We start from the raw sequence: 14,665 nt of genomic DNA, 5'->3' as shown, positions 1-14,665 counted from the left end.
TATTATAGAGCAATAACCGATTGGGCCTCTCATGTTTTTACCTTTTATTACTTCTGTATTTTAGACATTTAATGTACATTTTAGACGTTAATTTTTTAGAGGACACTCCTGAAAACCACCTCTAGGTGATTGGAGGCCTCCTCTTAAGGGCCCATTAACCGATTCATGCGCGTGCTCGCGCGCGTTGCTAAGGAGGTGAAATTTCACTTCTGGTCACTTACGTCAGCCTGAGCAGGGAAAATAAAAACAACTCAAAAACTTGCAAATTCGCTCACATTTAGACGTTTTTCTTTGTGTTTCGCAAAATGCAAAGTAAAAAAAGTACAAGCAAAGACAAAATAAGAGAGAGACAGAAAAACAAGAACAATAGAAAGAGAAAAACTAACTCCATGTGGCTTTGTTTGATCTACCAAAGTGCGCTGGTAGTGTAAATTGCGCATGCGCTGATAGGGTAACATCCAATAGATATCGGGCGCACTTCCGGTTTCTTTCAATGCTAAAGGAAACGCGGTTTTTCATTAAATCCAGCCTTTTTCGACGAATTTCGATTAAAGCCAATGTTGGCAACATAGCTATGCATTCCTTTTTCGAAATCATGTTTTTTTCAGAAAATTACGAATTTTTCAATATTTTGAAATGCTCTCAAAATCTGACGTTTTAGAAATTAAACAAAATCGATGCATAGTGTAATGAGGATTTAAATTAAAATACTAAGTCAATGAAAAAAATCCCGGGAAAGTAATTTGCCTGGGAGCCTTTGCATTTTTGCTGTATCAGTCACATGACCATAGGCGTGGCCTGATGACATCATCACTAGTGTTACTGATCAGGAAAAAGTTAAAACACATGAAATAACTCTGAACTAACTAAAAATGATGAGATTATATGAGACTAAATTTTCCCTAGCAACGGCTCAAAAAGATCGGTTAATGGACCCTTAAAATATTAATTTAATTCGCTGTTATCATCATTATCATATGCCAGGGTACCAGTTGAACCCCAGTGATGGGAGAAACTGAACTTGTCCATCAATGAGCCCAGAGGAATGGTGGAAAAGTTGAATGTCATATTGAAAGATGTGGAGGAACATAATTCCACACTCTTTCAGTCCAATGGGCTTGCTTTAAAGCAGGGTGAAGAATTTGCCCACAGTTTCAGAGTAAAACATATTAGATGTATAGAAGCTAAGTTGACGAAGGTCACGCAGGACATGGAAGCACTAGAAAATAAGAAGAGAAGTTATGACAGCTTATTCAAGGGCATACACAAACAACACATCAACAGAAGGAGAAAGAAAAAAGGAAAACCGCACAAAGTCAAATGAAAGAAAGAGAAAACGGACTCAAAACAACATCCAAAGAGTTTAAGGAATCTGTGTTGGAAACCTGCTAGGAAATGATATTCCACAATGCCTTGTGTACCCTCCTAGCCTGACCATCCTGGAAGAGTGTTTTTTAAAGTTGAGGATGTTACCATGTGGGTATTTAGATGAGATGGGCTATACATCGCACAGCTCTAGGAAGGGAATTATTTCGCCAATGCTGCAAGAAGCAGAATCACCACGAACCTTAAGCAGGAAGTCAGATACTTTGTTTACACCTTCATGTACCCTGAAGAGTATCCTCTGACTGAAAGCATTGCTGGAAGTGACTCCCACAGCAGTACAAGGGGCGAAGAAGGGCTCGACGACAGTGAAGATGAAGATGAGTGCCAGTGAAAGTTGTATTAGAAAATAACAGTGTTACTTTAAAGTTCTCTTTCGTAGATACAATATTTTTTGTCATCAAATGTTACTTTAAAACAGAAGGAAAGTTTGTAATAAATTTGTATCCTGTCTATTATGTTTGTTCTATAGCATTTTTTTAAATATTAAAACATTATGCCATTTCAAAGCTTTACTAAAGAAATTCACCTAACCCCCCCCTTTTCCCTTATTTTTTTGGGATGGCCCCCCTTGATAGCCCTTTTCACATGACCCCCCCAAATCCCACCAGCCCCCCCACCTTCCTCATAAAAAATGAACAGTCCCTTAGTGAATACTGACTGTTCAAAGCCTGATCATAACTGATAACCGGTAGATACATAACAACTAACTAATTTTCTTCTACATCCAGATACATTCAGTGTGTAATGAAGTCTGTGGAAATTAAATTGGCTAAAAACTTTTTCTATTGCATTTTGCAAGTTAAACGTACGTGATAACTGCTTGTCTGTTTATATCCTCAGAGCTGAAGCTTTTCGCACGACAGTGAGGCTCAGTATTGTTTTGCTTAGTCTTGTATGGCTAACTGAAACAGCTAGAACTCTTTTGAATATTAAAAGAATCACAGTGTACAGAATCAAAAAACAGGGTTATTTTATCAGCCAGTTAACAATCATACACTGTAAATGAAGTGTTCAACAAATTGAGAAAAGCAAGCAAGCAAACGCTTTCCAACTTTTTTGTTTTAGACCCATACATGTAAAGACAAACACAAGCTGCTAAATATAACCTTCAAAATTGCACAGACCTGACTGCACAAAATCAGATTTTTTTCGTAACATTCTTACCTTGTGCAGAAAAGTTTCTATGCACTTGAAAACGAGCTAGTGTCAGTCAGTCACCAAAGGGTTTATACAACTGTAGAAACAAACAGGTTGGTCTAATCTGATGTACATGTAACATTTACTGATTACATTTGCTCTTAGTCAAAATTGAAAACACTGATGCAAACAAAGCAGCAATGAGATCAAAAATTTAAACCTATAACTCAACCCCTAAGAAAAATTTGCATTTTTACATCGGGTTTATCACAGTTGCGTCAAGAGAAACCTTTACAACTTGAGCCAGGCAAAATGCCAGCAATACTGATTACTACCAAGTTATTGCTAAACTTACTGCTCGCTAATAAATACTGATTACTGATGAATAGTCAATACTCCCCAGTTTAAGAAAGTTGTGACATAAATTACGATAAAGAACCCAATTATAAATCACAACAGCAGATCATATGTCTTCAATCTATCATTAATCTAAGAATCAAGTATCTGCAGGATTACGTGGCCCTCATCTTTGGTTGTAAAGTAAACTTTTGTATTTAAAAGTGCAAATGAAATCATGATTTGGGTTGATTTGTTCACTGGCAATTGATCTACCAAGATTCTACACCTAGAGATGAAATTGTTCCCTGACAAAGGATGATGAGTTTGTTTAGAACTGAATCATTCATGATCAATGTTTGCAAAACGTAAACATAGGTCCGCACTGCATACTTGTCTGTGCGTAGCGTCCTTTTTCCTTTTTTGAATTTTATGAGCTGGGGAAATTAAATTGGGCTGCTTATTGGAAACCCGCTTTGTTATTGGGACAGGGTGCTGTTCCTTCCCCTTCTTCCTCATGTTTTTAGTCACCCAATCCCTACCCCTTCCCCTTTAGTGTGGTTAGAAAATAGGTAGCCTGCTTAAGCAAGTCCGTTTGCGACACTTTTACGTCACTCTGTACCGTTGTCCCAGTGTTGCACCTTTTTTGACGAGAAATATGTTCGGTTGTGGAAGACCTTTAGAGGAAGGAAGCTTAAATTTCACATCAGTGAAGGTTTTTGCTGTATTATATGCGAAATAAAAATATCATGCTACATAAAATCCTTGAGTACCGATTTTATCCGAATAGTTCTAAAGATAACATGTTGTAGGTATTAATGTGCTATAAATTAGGAGACGTTTTGAAGGGAAGCGTGAACCCACAATGGAGAAAGGCCAAGTCTTACAAAAAATGACATGCATTTGAACTGGAAATTATCAGATGATGTTACATTTTTGTGTTTTGATTGTCATGGTAGGTTTTTGAGTGCGATTTTGTTGACGATGTTAGCCAACTCTGTTTTTCCTCCTTGTACTGCACTGAAGTTGATAAGATCTTGTAAAGTAAACTGAATGCTGAAGGCATGAACCTGGGAGACATGAATTGACCCTTGTCAACTTCATTAAAGCATTTACCTTCGTTGTCAACTCTTAATTAAACACGTTTCAAAGGCAAGCTTTTTAACCTCATTCTAAAACTAAAACACAATGACATTTGCGTTATCACAGTTGGACTAATTTGAGAAATTTCAATTAGAAAATAATCTTTTAGTTATTCGGAGTACTATTCTTATCATAAACTATTATAGTCCCTCTACTATATTATTTTGTTTTGATATCCAATGTGTTGTACCAAGTGTTTTAACTCGAAGTTTGTTGAAATAAACAAGCTAGTTATTCTGGAAGCCACTCACAAGTAATTTTAGAGAGTGTTTACATTTAGTTGGGGTGCTGTCTATTTCATGCATGCTCTAATTCGCAGAAAATGATGGTCGGATCAATGACATCAAATATTGTAGGGTTTGGATTTTCCTCCACTTCATTTGTTTGCCTTATAAGTATTATAGCACATCATTTCAGGGTGCAACAAAGACAGTGTCCACTTGTCCCAGACAAGTGGTTTTGGCCAGTGGACAAGTGGGTTGTCAATCCTACTTATCCTTTGGACGAGTGAATCTTCAGAAAATAATTTAAAAAACAAGGTGTTTAAATGTTTCAGCAGAGAAATTAATATACAGTTAAGTTTTTGCAAGTGTAAAACAGATCACTTTTCGCAAAAGAAACTTACAAGTTAGAGATGAAATGAGTTGAGCACTTATGATTTATCCGCCACTTTATTTCAATGAGTACCGAAAGGGGCCTGCCACTCATTTGCAGGGTTCCAGGTAAGTTTTAAAGGTTGGGTGCCAATAAGGAATTCTAACAGGTCAATTTCCAATGCTCCCAGCAAATCACTATGATTTTTCTACTAATTTATCGGGTCGTCTAGCTGATCTCACTTATCTGGAACACTGATTTGGGGGTATCAATTTGTGCATTTATTAATAGACCCTCTTAGTCGCTGTCAGCACATGCACAAGTGGGATCTTAAGAAAACCACGATGGCAATGGCAACAGCAAGGTCGCTAAACAAAAGGTTTAATGAGGAGAACAATGGCTGTGCACGTACATTATAATTCTCGGTACATTTCTTTGCCGTCCTCTGCAGGCAACAACGTGAAATGACCAAATTCTGCGTGGTATGGAAAACGTGAACCATGAGGGCTAATTTTTTAGACTTTTATTTAGAATTTATCGATGTGTCCTAGATTCAGTTTTGTGATAGCTTTGATGGTGATAAACAAAGTAAATGACTTTAGGGTACCGAGAGATTCTTAGGTAAAACATAAAATCACTTTTTAATCGACATTGTCCTCGGCCTGGCCATCATGGTGTCTTAAGTTCTCTGATGGCTGATCAGCGAAGCATAAAAGGCTATTTTGGCGCACCAGGAAAGGAGCTAGAGAGAAAGGCAAAACCTTTGGTAGAAAGCACCGAGGTGAACGAGAGGAGAAAACAATTTCACAGCCCAGCAGTTCGAGTTTGAAAGTTGCAGGAATCTTGGAAGGACACCTTCCCGTGGGTAGTACAAGATATAAAAAAAGATGTGATGTAATGTTCCAGATGTAGGTATCCTGCCTTTGCAAATCTACATAGTTCTTTGTACATTGGCTGTAGATTGGGCAGAAAGTATTGCATATATTCTCTTGTTCATCATAACGTGTCATAGGAACACTATTTGAAAAAGATTCAAATCCTCAGTATGTGGAACCAATTAAGGCAGCTGTTCAAAGAAATGTGGTTCAACTATGGATTGGATTAACTCTACATCCAAGGACAATTGGACTTGAGGTTTGGACAAGTAAAACCAAAACCTCACTTGTCTATTGCACAAGTGAAGTTCAAAATGTTTTTTCTTACCCTGCATTTGTGTCAACCATAGCATCACTTCATTCCACATTTTGTAAATTTGTGTAACAGCTTGCTTCAATTTTGGCATGAGAATTAACATCTTGCCTCTGAGAATGGTACATCATCATCATCCATAATTGGCGCCACACTTATCATATTCCAAAACTTATCCTTAAAATGTGACAAGGCATCCTTTGCATTCACAAAATGGTTATGAAGACGATCGTTGACCGGTATTGTTCAACTGAGATTTGCATACTAACTTTTGATCTTGAAAGAGCAACAACAGGGTGACACTGTTCAAATTTCTAACAATTCAAGTACAATGCAAATTCAAGGCAGTCTTTTTCAGTTTCTCAGAGTTTCTGACAATCTTTGAAGCTCTCTGACAATCCCTGACACTATGTCTCACTTATAGTGCTACCTATATCAATCAGTTCAAGCCGATATACATGGTGGCTAGCAAGATATTAGCTTGCACAAGAAAGATGACTCCTTTCGCTGCATAGGGCAACCCGCGCTGAACATTCAGGCCGATCAGCTTGCAAAAGCACACCAGCCCCTGTGCAACCTGCACTAACCTCAAGTTGAGTCTTGATATGTTGGCTTCTGTGAGCAAAATAACTCCAGATATAGACACCTGAAGGAATGATGAAAGAACGCCATCAATAAACATTACAACTGCAATCAACATTTCCAAAGCCTACATGAAATTAGGAAGCTGGATTTTTGATAACTGAAAACAGACATGTAATTAAGCACAAGCTTAAATATGATCGAAATTACCAAGGATACGAATATTTATTTTGGAGGAGCAACTTCAAAATACCCGGCCACTTTATTTAGTTACATGCGTCGGTGTGCTTTGAAGAATGAGGTATATAACAATAGTTGCTATTCTTATTCAATGAGATGCTAATAAGTGGCCAGGTATTCTGGAGTTTAACGATTTTGGATACATGCAAACAGACAATGTACTGCATCTCAACTGACAAGCTATAAAAGAAAAAACCTACCTTGGCAACTGAAAGCTGGGAAAATAAAAATGAAGTATCTTTAAACCAACAAATGGAACACAAAAGCAAAGTGGCCAACACGAAGGAGGCAGAAAAAAACCACTTGCACAAGCCAACTAGCATCCAATCTTCTCATCTATAGGATCTTAACTAGTGCCCAGTCATTCTGTTCAATCACGTGACTCTCATAAACAGCTGCCAACTTAGTGTGAGCTCCGCACACACAAAAACAGGCTTGCCGCTTCAACTTCTTCGAATGGTACGTGGCTCGTTGCATAAAATCTTGGGACTAAACTGCTTGTTATGAATGATAGCTGGCTCACAAATTATTGGATATTGATTAAAAGTCTTCTCAACAATGAAGCGATTGTGGAACTAAGTTAGATTTTTCCGTCCTTGTTTCGAATGCTGCTCGTCCCTCAAATGGGTTGTGTCCTGGTGTAACGGTACACAGAGGGAATAACCATTGTACTCCTTTCTTTACGAACCTTTGTTTAGCTGTTGAACATTGTTAGGTCTTTTGTATCGGTTCTTGTGAACCGGTCCACGAGGACAGAACCCTCAAATGTACTTAAGTTTCATAATTTTATTTCACTCATCCTGCTTACCTGGAAAGTTAAAGCTTCTCTTGTCGCTAGAATCAGTAACTTCGACGTATAACTGTGGCCATGAACAAGAGATTCCTACACAGAACGAACATCTACTTAGTAACTTGAATTAGAATCCCACTGTCGTTGTGTCTGGCCTAACGGTCAATCCGTCTAGTCACGCGAACTGAATTCTGAGTAGTTAACGTTCTTTTCCAGACCTGAAATCTCGTTAAAACTTTCTTACCACTAACCTTCTAGAATAATCAGTTTATGTCCATTTCATAAACCTATAAAGTAGAAGTTCGTTCCTGATCAAACAGTGCAGGCTTTCATCTGTGACACATTGTTTTCCAACGTCACATGATCACCGCGTCATCAAAGTCAATTCTCGACCCCAGAGCTCTTCTCTGAGGGACAACCGAAGAGTACTAGGAGCAAGTTTCCGAGTCGAGCAGTTTTCGCAAATATGTTGGCTATACCACAATTGCTACTAATCTCGCAATCTGATTGGCTAATTTGCCGTTGTCGATAAGAGTCCAGACAACGCTGCTCGCGTCAATGTATCACGCTCTTGGTCAGGCTCTGCAAGAAAACATTTTCTTTGACGTTGATATTGTGGTAAAATTAACAAGTTTTCAATAACTGTCTGATTTCTCGCTCGGTGATTGGCTCATTTTTATTATCAATAAGAGTACAGACGGATAAAATTTTAATTTATGCAAGCTTTCAAGTTCAGCTTTCGGCTGTCAAACTGTCAACTTCTCAACCAATGAGATTTTACGGACTTTTTTAAGTAGCCAATCAAAAAGCGAGAAAAGCTATTGAAAATGTTAGAGTCATTTTAAATAAAATTCAATTATCTTTGTTTACGGCAAGTTTACGGCGTCTTTTCCCCTCATTTATTCCCTGCATTTGACCATTTTAGGGTCTTGTTATCGTAAAAAACAAATTGACGTCAGTTTTTTCATGCGTATGTCCTCTTATCCATGATGAATTTCATCACAACATTGTCAAAGTTTACTGCGGAACCACTCGCCTGCGGCTCGTAGTTCCACAGCCACTTTGACAATGTTACGACGCAATTTATCATTAATAAGAGGACAGACGCATAAAAAATTGACTTCAGTTTGTTACATCGAATGTGGTTTAGCATTGTCTGTACTCTTATCGACAACGATACGCGTCATCACAGTGGTCAAAATTTGTTGTGGACTCGGCTGCGCCTCTTGAGTCCACAACAAATTTTGACCACTGTGATGACGCGTATCGTTGTCGATAAGAGTACAGACAATGCTAAACCACATTCGATTTCTTAAATAGCGGATTTTTCCAATCACATACGGTCCACATAATTTGCGAATTCCCAGTGGTAAAACTATGTTGATCAACAAGACAAGCACGTTTTTTTTACCTGACATGTTAAGAATAATGTATAGCGAGTAAAGCAACAAATTGTTCGGCAAATGCTGTATATTTCTTTATGTCTCTTCCCGTCTTGTTCGTAAACCGTAAATTTGTACGCTATAACAAATACTCTTCAAAGTTATCCACAACCTCTGTAGAGAGTTGATCTGCCGCGGTCTCCATTTCTAAAAGTGTTGGCCTGTAGGCTACGGGAGTTGCAATCAGCATTAGCGTTAGATAAATTATGTTGGAATAATTTGTAATAGTAATTGGACCGCGAGGAGTACAATTCAGGGAGTAATCGCGTGAGTAATTTCAAACTCGGACGAGCGCGAAGCGCGAGGACGATTTGAAAATACGAGCACGATTGCTCCTTGAATTGTACGATACGAGGTCCAATTACTAATTATCGTATCTTTAAGAAATTTCGGAATTAAAAATGTCTTTTGGGAAGTTCTTTTGAGCGGAAACGTCTGTAGCGCTTTTCATAATTTTGAAAACTGTAGGAAACATTGCGAAGGAAGCCATTAAAGTGCGCGTAATTGACGTGAAAATCACGTGGGTATCCAATTATAGCTATCCAATTACAAAAAGTTCAAATTGGATACCTGTAATTGGACACCCACGTGATCGCGCTCCGATTACGTGACACATAGGTGCGCGGAGAACCAATCACCATCGAGAATTTTGTTATAGCTACGATTACGAGCATACTACTATAATGCAAGCATCGAGCATAATGCCAGCATAATAGTCATGTTTAGGACAGGAGCATAAAAGTTGATAAAATTATCAACTTGATTATCCTGCTAATAAAAACACTAAAATAATGTGTTTAAAAATTGTCCCGTCAGTTGTGGGCTTTGTGGCTGCTTTATGCAATTATTTGGCTTCGTTGAAGGCCTGGTTTTCTGTTTGAAGGCCTGGCTATCTTACTTTATGCCTGGCTCCCCAGGCCTGTAAGTTTGAGGGTGCATGTTAGCCCACATTTTGTCCTTTTTTTTGCGCAAAATATACCCAGCATCTTTGAGCATAATTTCGAGCGTAATGCTATGATTTTTGGAGTGCCGCTGAAAAGCATAATGCTCAAATTTTCGAGCATAAATTATCTAACCCTAGACGTAGCAGATGGACACTAAAACGAGGCCAAAAACCCCTGAAGAAACCTAAAGGGGCGGCCAATTTTCAGTCTTCACAAAAAATCTCGATTGTTTTCTGCTGCAGACAGGCCGAAACGAAATTAGGATGCGTTCTCGAGGATATATCATAAAAACTGGTAATAACCAAAGGTTAGGAAGTGCGGGGGAGGACGATGCATTGTGGTTTTGTGTTAATAACAGAGTTGTACCAATTCGTTTATCAGTGGCGCATTGAGGTTGATGGTTCCCTATCTCTTTTATAACATCAAACTGATTTGGTAGAACGACCACGCATTTTTCCTAACGTACGTGTCCGTTTCATACAGCTAAATGAGACACTTCTGCACCTTTGCTGACGAAGGGTTATCAGTACTGTTTTGTTCATATTTCACATCGCAGCGAGCACATTAGGTAATCGTGGGCTTATTTCAACCAAAAAACTGGACTTACATTGCGATGGCTTCGCTCTGCTTGGTAAGATTTTTATAGAAACACAAGGCTTGCACGTGATAGGTCGTGATAGCCTACACTGTATTTGCTGTGATTTCACCATGATAGCTCTGTGTTTTGAGCGAGGCTTGTTACAATGCAGTTGACATATTTTTTATAATTCTTTTCTCTTCTAGCTCAAGACGTTCACCTGTTGAAAACTCGACTTGAATCGGCTACCAAAGAAAACAAGCTGTTGAGAGATTTGTTAAAGAAAAATAGTGTAGCTATTTGAAGACAGACCCCCACAACAACAACAACAACAGATTCTACCTTATCTGGGACAGTCGACACAGATACAGCTGGTGATGCTGTTGCTATGACGACGATAGAGGTCCCAAAATCGAGGGAATCACCGACTGCAGCAGTGACAACTGCGTCGAGACCACCACAGGTTACCAGCCAAACAACAGTGATTAGTAATGCGACTCAGCCCACTACTGCAACCACTGCTGTGCTTAATCATTTTCCAATCACTTCGGCTTCTGTCGCGAAGGAGCAATCGAAGAGAGAATCAATTGCTTATGTGGCCCCTTTTATTATAACAACTAATCCAATTTCTGCAGCAAGTAGCACAGCGTCTGTTTTTACTCCAGTTACAACATGTCCAACGGTTCAAGTCCCAACAACATCTGTCGCGCAGAATAGTGCAAACACTTCTGGCCAGCTTGAATTGAACCAGCTACAGGGAAACATTAGCAGTTTGTCGAATCCTAATCCATCCTTTAATCCCCCTGTTGTACAGTTTGGAAATAACGTGCCCTGCTCTGTAACACAGCAGCCGTTACAGACTGTTAGCACGCCAGTCAGCTCTGCTTCTCAAGGGTTGCAGTCTCAAGCAGGCTACTCAAGACACAGTGTAGCAGCCATCATGAAAGTTGCACTACAACCTGGTACATCAATTTCGCCAATAAGTGTGGTGAATGCTGTCCCACTTGTCGCTCCTGCAACGGGGCATAACTCTGCCGCTATCCTGAACCTCCAACCAGCTGTGATTAGCTCATGTGCTGCTGTTCCCAGTGCAGTTCAGATGTCAACTCCTCTTGTCGCTGTGCCAGTGCCAAACAGCCTGGGTAATCAACACGCTGCAGCTGGAGTCAGCAACACTGTTGTGACACAGAGCACCAGCTTGCCGGCATTCTATGTGACTGCTACTCCAAACCAGAGTATAACTGTGTCCAAAATTAGTCAGAACAACGAGAGTACTCCTCGTCCAAAGGCGTCGACAGATGCGAGCAAAAACCAAGGGGGTTGTAAAGCGAAAAAAGGAGGGCCTGCCAACAAGGGTCAGAAAAAATCGGCGGTTAATACAAGCCGAACTCAAAACACGAATAGAAATTCCCAAAACAAACCTTTGTTAGGAAATAAAGCGACCTCGGCCTCAAACAAACGTGGAGCAGCACACTTAACTGTGAGAGAACACCAGGATGGCAAAGAGAGCGAGCACTTGCGGCTCCCAGGAACCACCAGGAAATATTAGTATTTGTCAGCCTCAACCGGAGATAATGACAATACAGACTTTTAACGTCAATTCTCTGATCCCAGGTATTACCACTCAGGTGTCAGTTCCAGCTAATACCATGCCAACTCGAGTAGATTGTGGTAAACCAACTGTACAAGTTTCTAGTATAGGAATGAGTCAGGCTGGCCAGATACCACGCCTTTCTCACAGTATTGCATCTTTAGCTGGTTTACCTCAGAGCATGGAGCAAACACAAACGTCAGATTTGCAGCAACACCAACAAGTTTCGCAGCTTGGCTCTGGCAGCCTTAGCTTCTCTGCCGAATCTCTGCTTGCCTCAAGTGAAGTGGTTCTGCCGAACATTCCACACATAACGACCGCATCTGTTAATTCTGACAGCAATCCAAACCAACAGAGCAGTTTAACAATGGCCGTGGCCCCGTCAATTCACAGTACACCCAGTGAACAAGGCCATGCTCAGAGTTTTTCGAATTACTCGGCAGAGGCGCTGATTGGAGGAAACGAACTGATGGGAGATTCAGTTATGACACAGGAATCCCAACTTCAAACACGGCCATCCAGGACTACTTACTCGGATTTCTCTGCCGAGTCTCTAATCGGCTCTAGTGATTTGAACTCAAGTCTTTCCTATGCCATTGATAATCTCATCTCGTCGCGCTCAGATGCAAACTACAACAGCACCGCTATGGTGTCTGTGAATCCAAACTTACTTCACTCTGTTAAGTCGAATGTCAGCCATGATGCCAGCACAAACAACCCATTGCGCGCACTTGCAGCCATGCCAGATCTTGTAGAACAGAAGGCAACTGCCCCCAGTAGTCAGTCAGCGATGCTCTTTAGCGGGCCTACAGGAAACAGTGCTTACAGAATGTCCCCGCCAAATTCTGCAGCTTCGCAGTTCACATTCGTAACTCATAACTCCACCAGACGGCAAACAGATGGCGTAACACCACAGCAAGGAACAGGGCAAGCTGTAAATTCAACAAACAATGTTTCTGTTCCATCTACCAGCTTTCTAAAACATTCAGTGGACAGTATTACATCTTCGTTTTATGCAGTCAGTAATGCTGGCTCAAGTTTCTCATTGGGATCAAACTCAGCGCCTGGGATTGCATTCCAGGGACAGGCTCCATTTGGTTTAGAGCCTTTTTCAAGCAGCCAGCTTTCTTTTGGTTCAATGACAAACCCGTTTTCACCCACAAGATCGTTTTTCAATCATGGCTCGACCATGGGAAGTTTTGTTTGACTTTTACGTAATTTCAAGTTCAAAGTAATGACTAACGTAAAGTTACGAAAGTGTAGTAGTCTTTCAATGGATGCCACTTTCTAGTAGCTAAATCGGCTGACGTATTTTTACCAATCTAACGTAATAAAACGGTTATGTTCTCAGTTTAAAGAGAGCTAAAGTTTAGTACTTGTTCAAGAGCGTTTGCGCGAAAATCTTCCAAGACACCACACGGTGACTGAGTTACTCTTGTTAGAAATGTAAACAAATATGGGCGTCAGGGAATTCGGTGCGGAGATACAATGTCCGAAAGACCACCCTTACTCTGAAAAAAGTGGTCTTCGTTCTTGAATATGGCTCCAAAGTCTGCCAGTCAAAAATATCACAAATAAAACGCTAATATGCAACTTACTCCGGCAAAAATTGTGTTCCTGGGTCTACAAGGCAAATCTATTCAACCGGTAACGTTACTTAAAGTACGGGTAAAGTCTGCATACGAGCCAACTGGTCAATCAGGCCAGTACTTACCTCCGGTTTCTGTAGAATGAAGCGACTAGGAATATTTCTTCTCCCCCATAGATGGAATGCAAATCCATCGCAGGGTTACCCCCAGCATTGAACTGACTGATACCCATTTAAACCCCTGGGTGGAGAGAGGCACTGTGAGAGTGAAGTGTCTCGCCCAAGAACACAACACAATGGCTACGGCTTGAACCCGAACCGCTCGATCCGGAGTCAAGCGCACTAACCATGAGACAAGCATTTAGCGACCACACTTCCAGCGACCTGACAGCGATGCCGCGCGGGTGGAAAAATTGGAAATTCTTGAACTTTCCCAAACTCTCTTTTTGTTCAGTCTTTTAAAGTCTGTCGATAATTGGAAAAGGAAGTTATTTTCCGAATAATTAGGGGGCACCAACCATTTAAGAGGGTAAACTGCGGGCGAAGTTGACGTAGCCGGTACCAACCCTATTCTCGTGTACTTCTCATTTCAAGTGTAATTTGTCCTTTCTACACTTCTAATCTTTCACCCTTCCCCACTCCCCTTTCCAATGTTGTTACCTAGTAACAGCATCGCTAAAGCCTGTTTCAACATTGATTGGGCGTGTGAGGGGGGAAGGGGGGGGGGGAGGGGGGGAGGAAGGGGTGGCTATTGACGTACTTAAGGTGTTTTTTTCTATCACGGAAGTACGGATCTCTAACCAAAACATTTCAATTAGCAAACATATCTCAACGCTTTTGTCCCTGATTGTAGGTGTCGAGAAAATTGCCTATTTGTAAACACCTTGTTTTCACTGCCATGATAACACAGATAGCAATCAACCAAACGTTTTTGAAGACTCCCTACTATCTCTAGTATCTTTAAATGAGCCTGTCCGAACAAACAGTTATCGAGTTTTGAAAGTTGGGATGGTGTACGTCTGAAAGGTCGACGATGGATCTAAAAGCTTTTAGTCTTACCTTATCTGTATTCTTTGCAGATGTTTGCTTCTTGTTTTGAAAAAAAACCCTCCATTGATGGACTGTGC

General features: G+C 40.4%; 1 protein-coding gene and 2 pseudogenes across 1 annotated transcript in view; 2 read left to right on the top strand and 1 right to left on the bottom strand.

Moving 5' to 3' along the window:
* Positions 1 to 14,665, bottom strand: part of LOC149109751 (uncharacterized) — a gene marked incomplete at its 5' end in the record, with an annotated part of 77,441 nt that overhangs the window by 39,980 nt on the left and 22,796 nt on the right. The gene's annotated exons all lie outside the window — the stretch shown is intronic.
* On the top strand, positions 978 to 2,145 carry LOC149109754 (uncharacterized; annotated as a pseudogene).
* LOC149109753 (uncharacterized) lies at positions 10,717 to 13,311 on the top strand (annotated as a pseudogene).

Source organism: Orbicella faveolata, unplaced genomic scaffold, assembly GCF_042242905.1.
Source record: "Orbicella faveolata isolate gen_17 unplaced genomic scaffold, um_ofav_v1 contig_25, whole genome shotgun sequence".
In the NCBI taxonomy this organism is placed as follows: Eukaryota; Metazoa; Cnidaria; class Anthozoa; order Scleractinia; family Merulinidae; genus Orbicella; species Orbicella faveolata.
The sequence above is the reverse complement of the archived record's forward strand: the minus strand, read 5'-3'. Positions and strand labels throughout refer to the sequence as shown.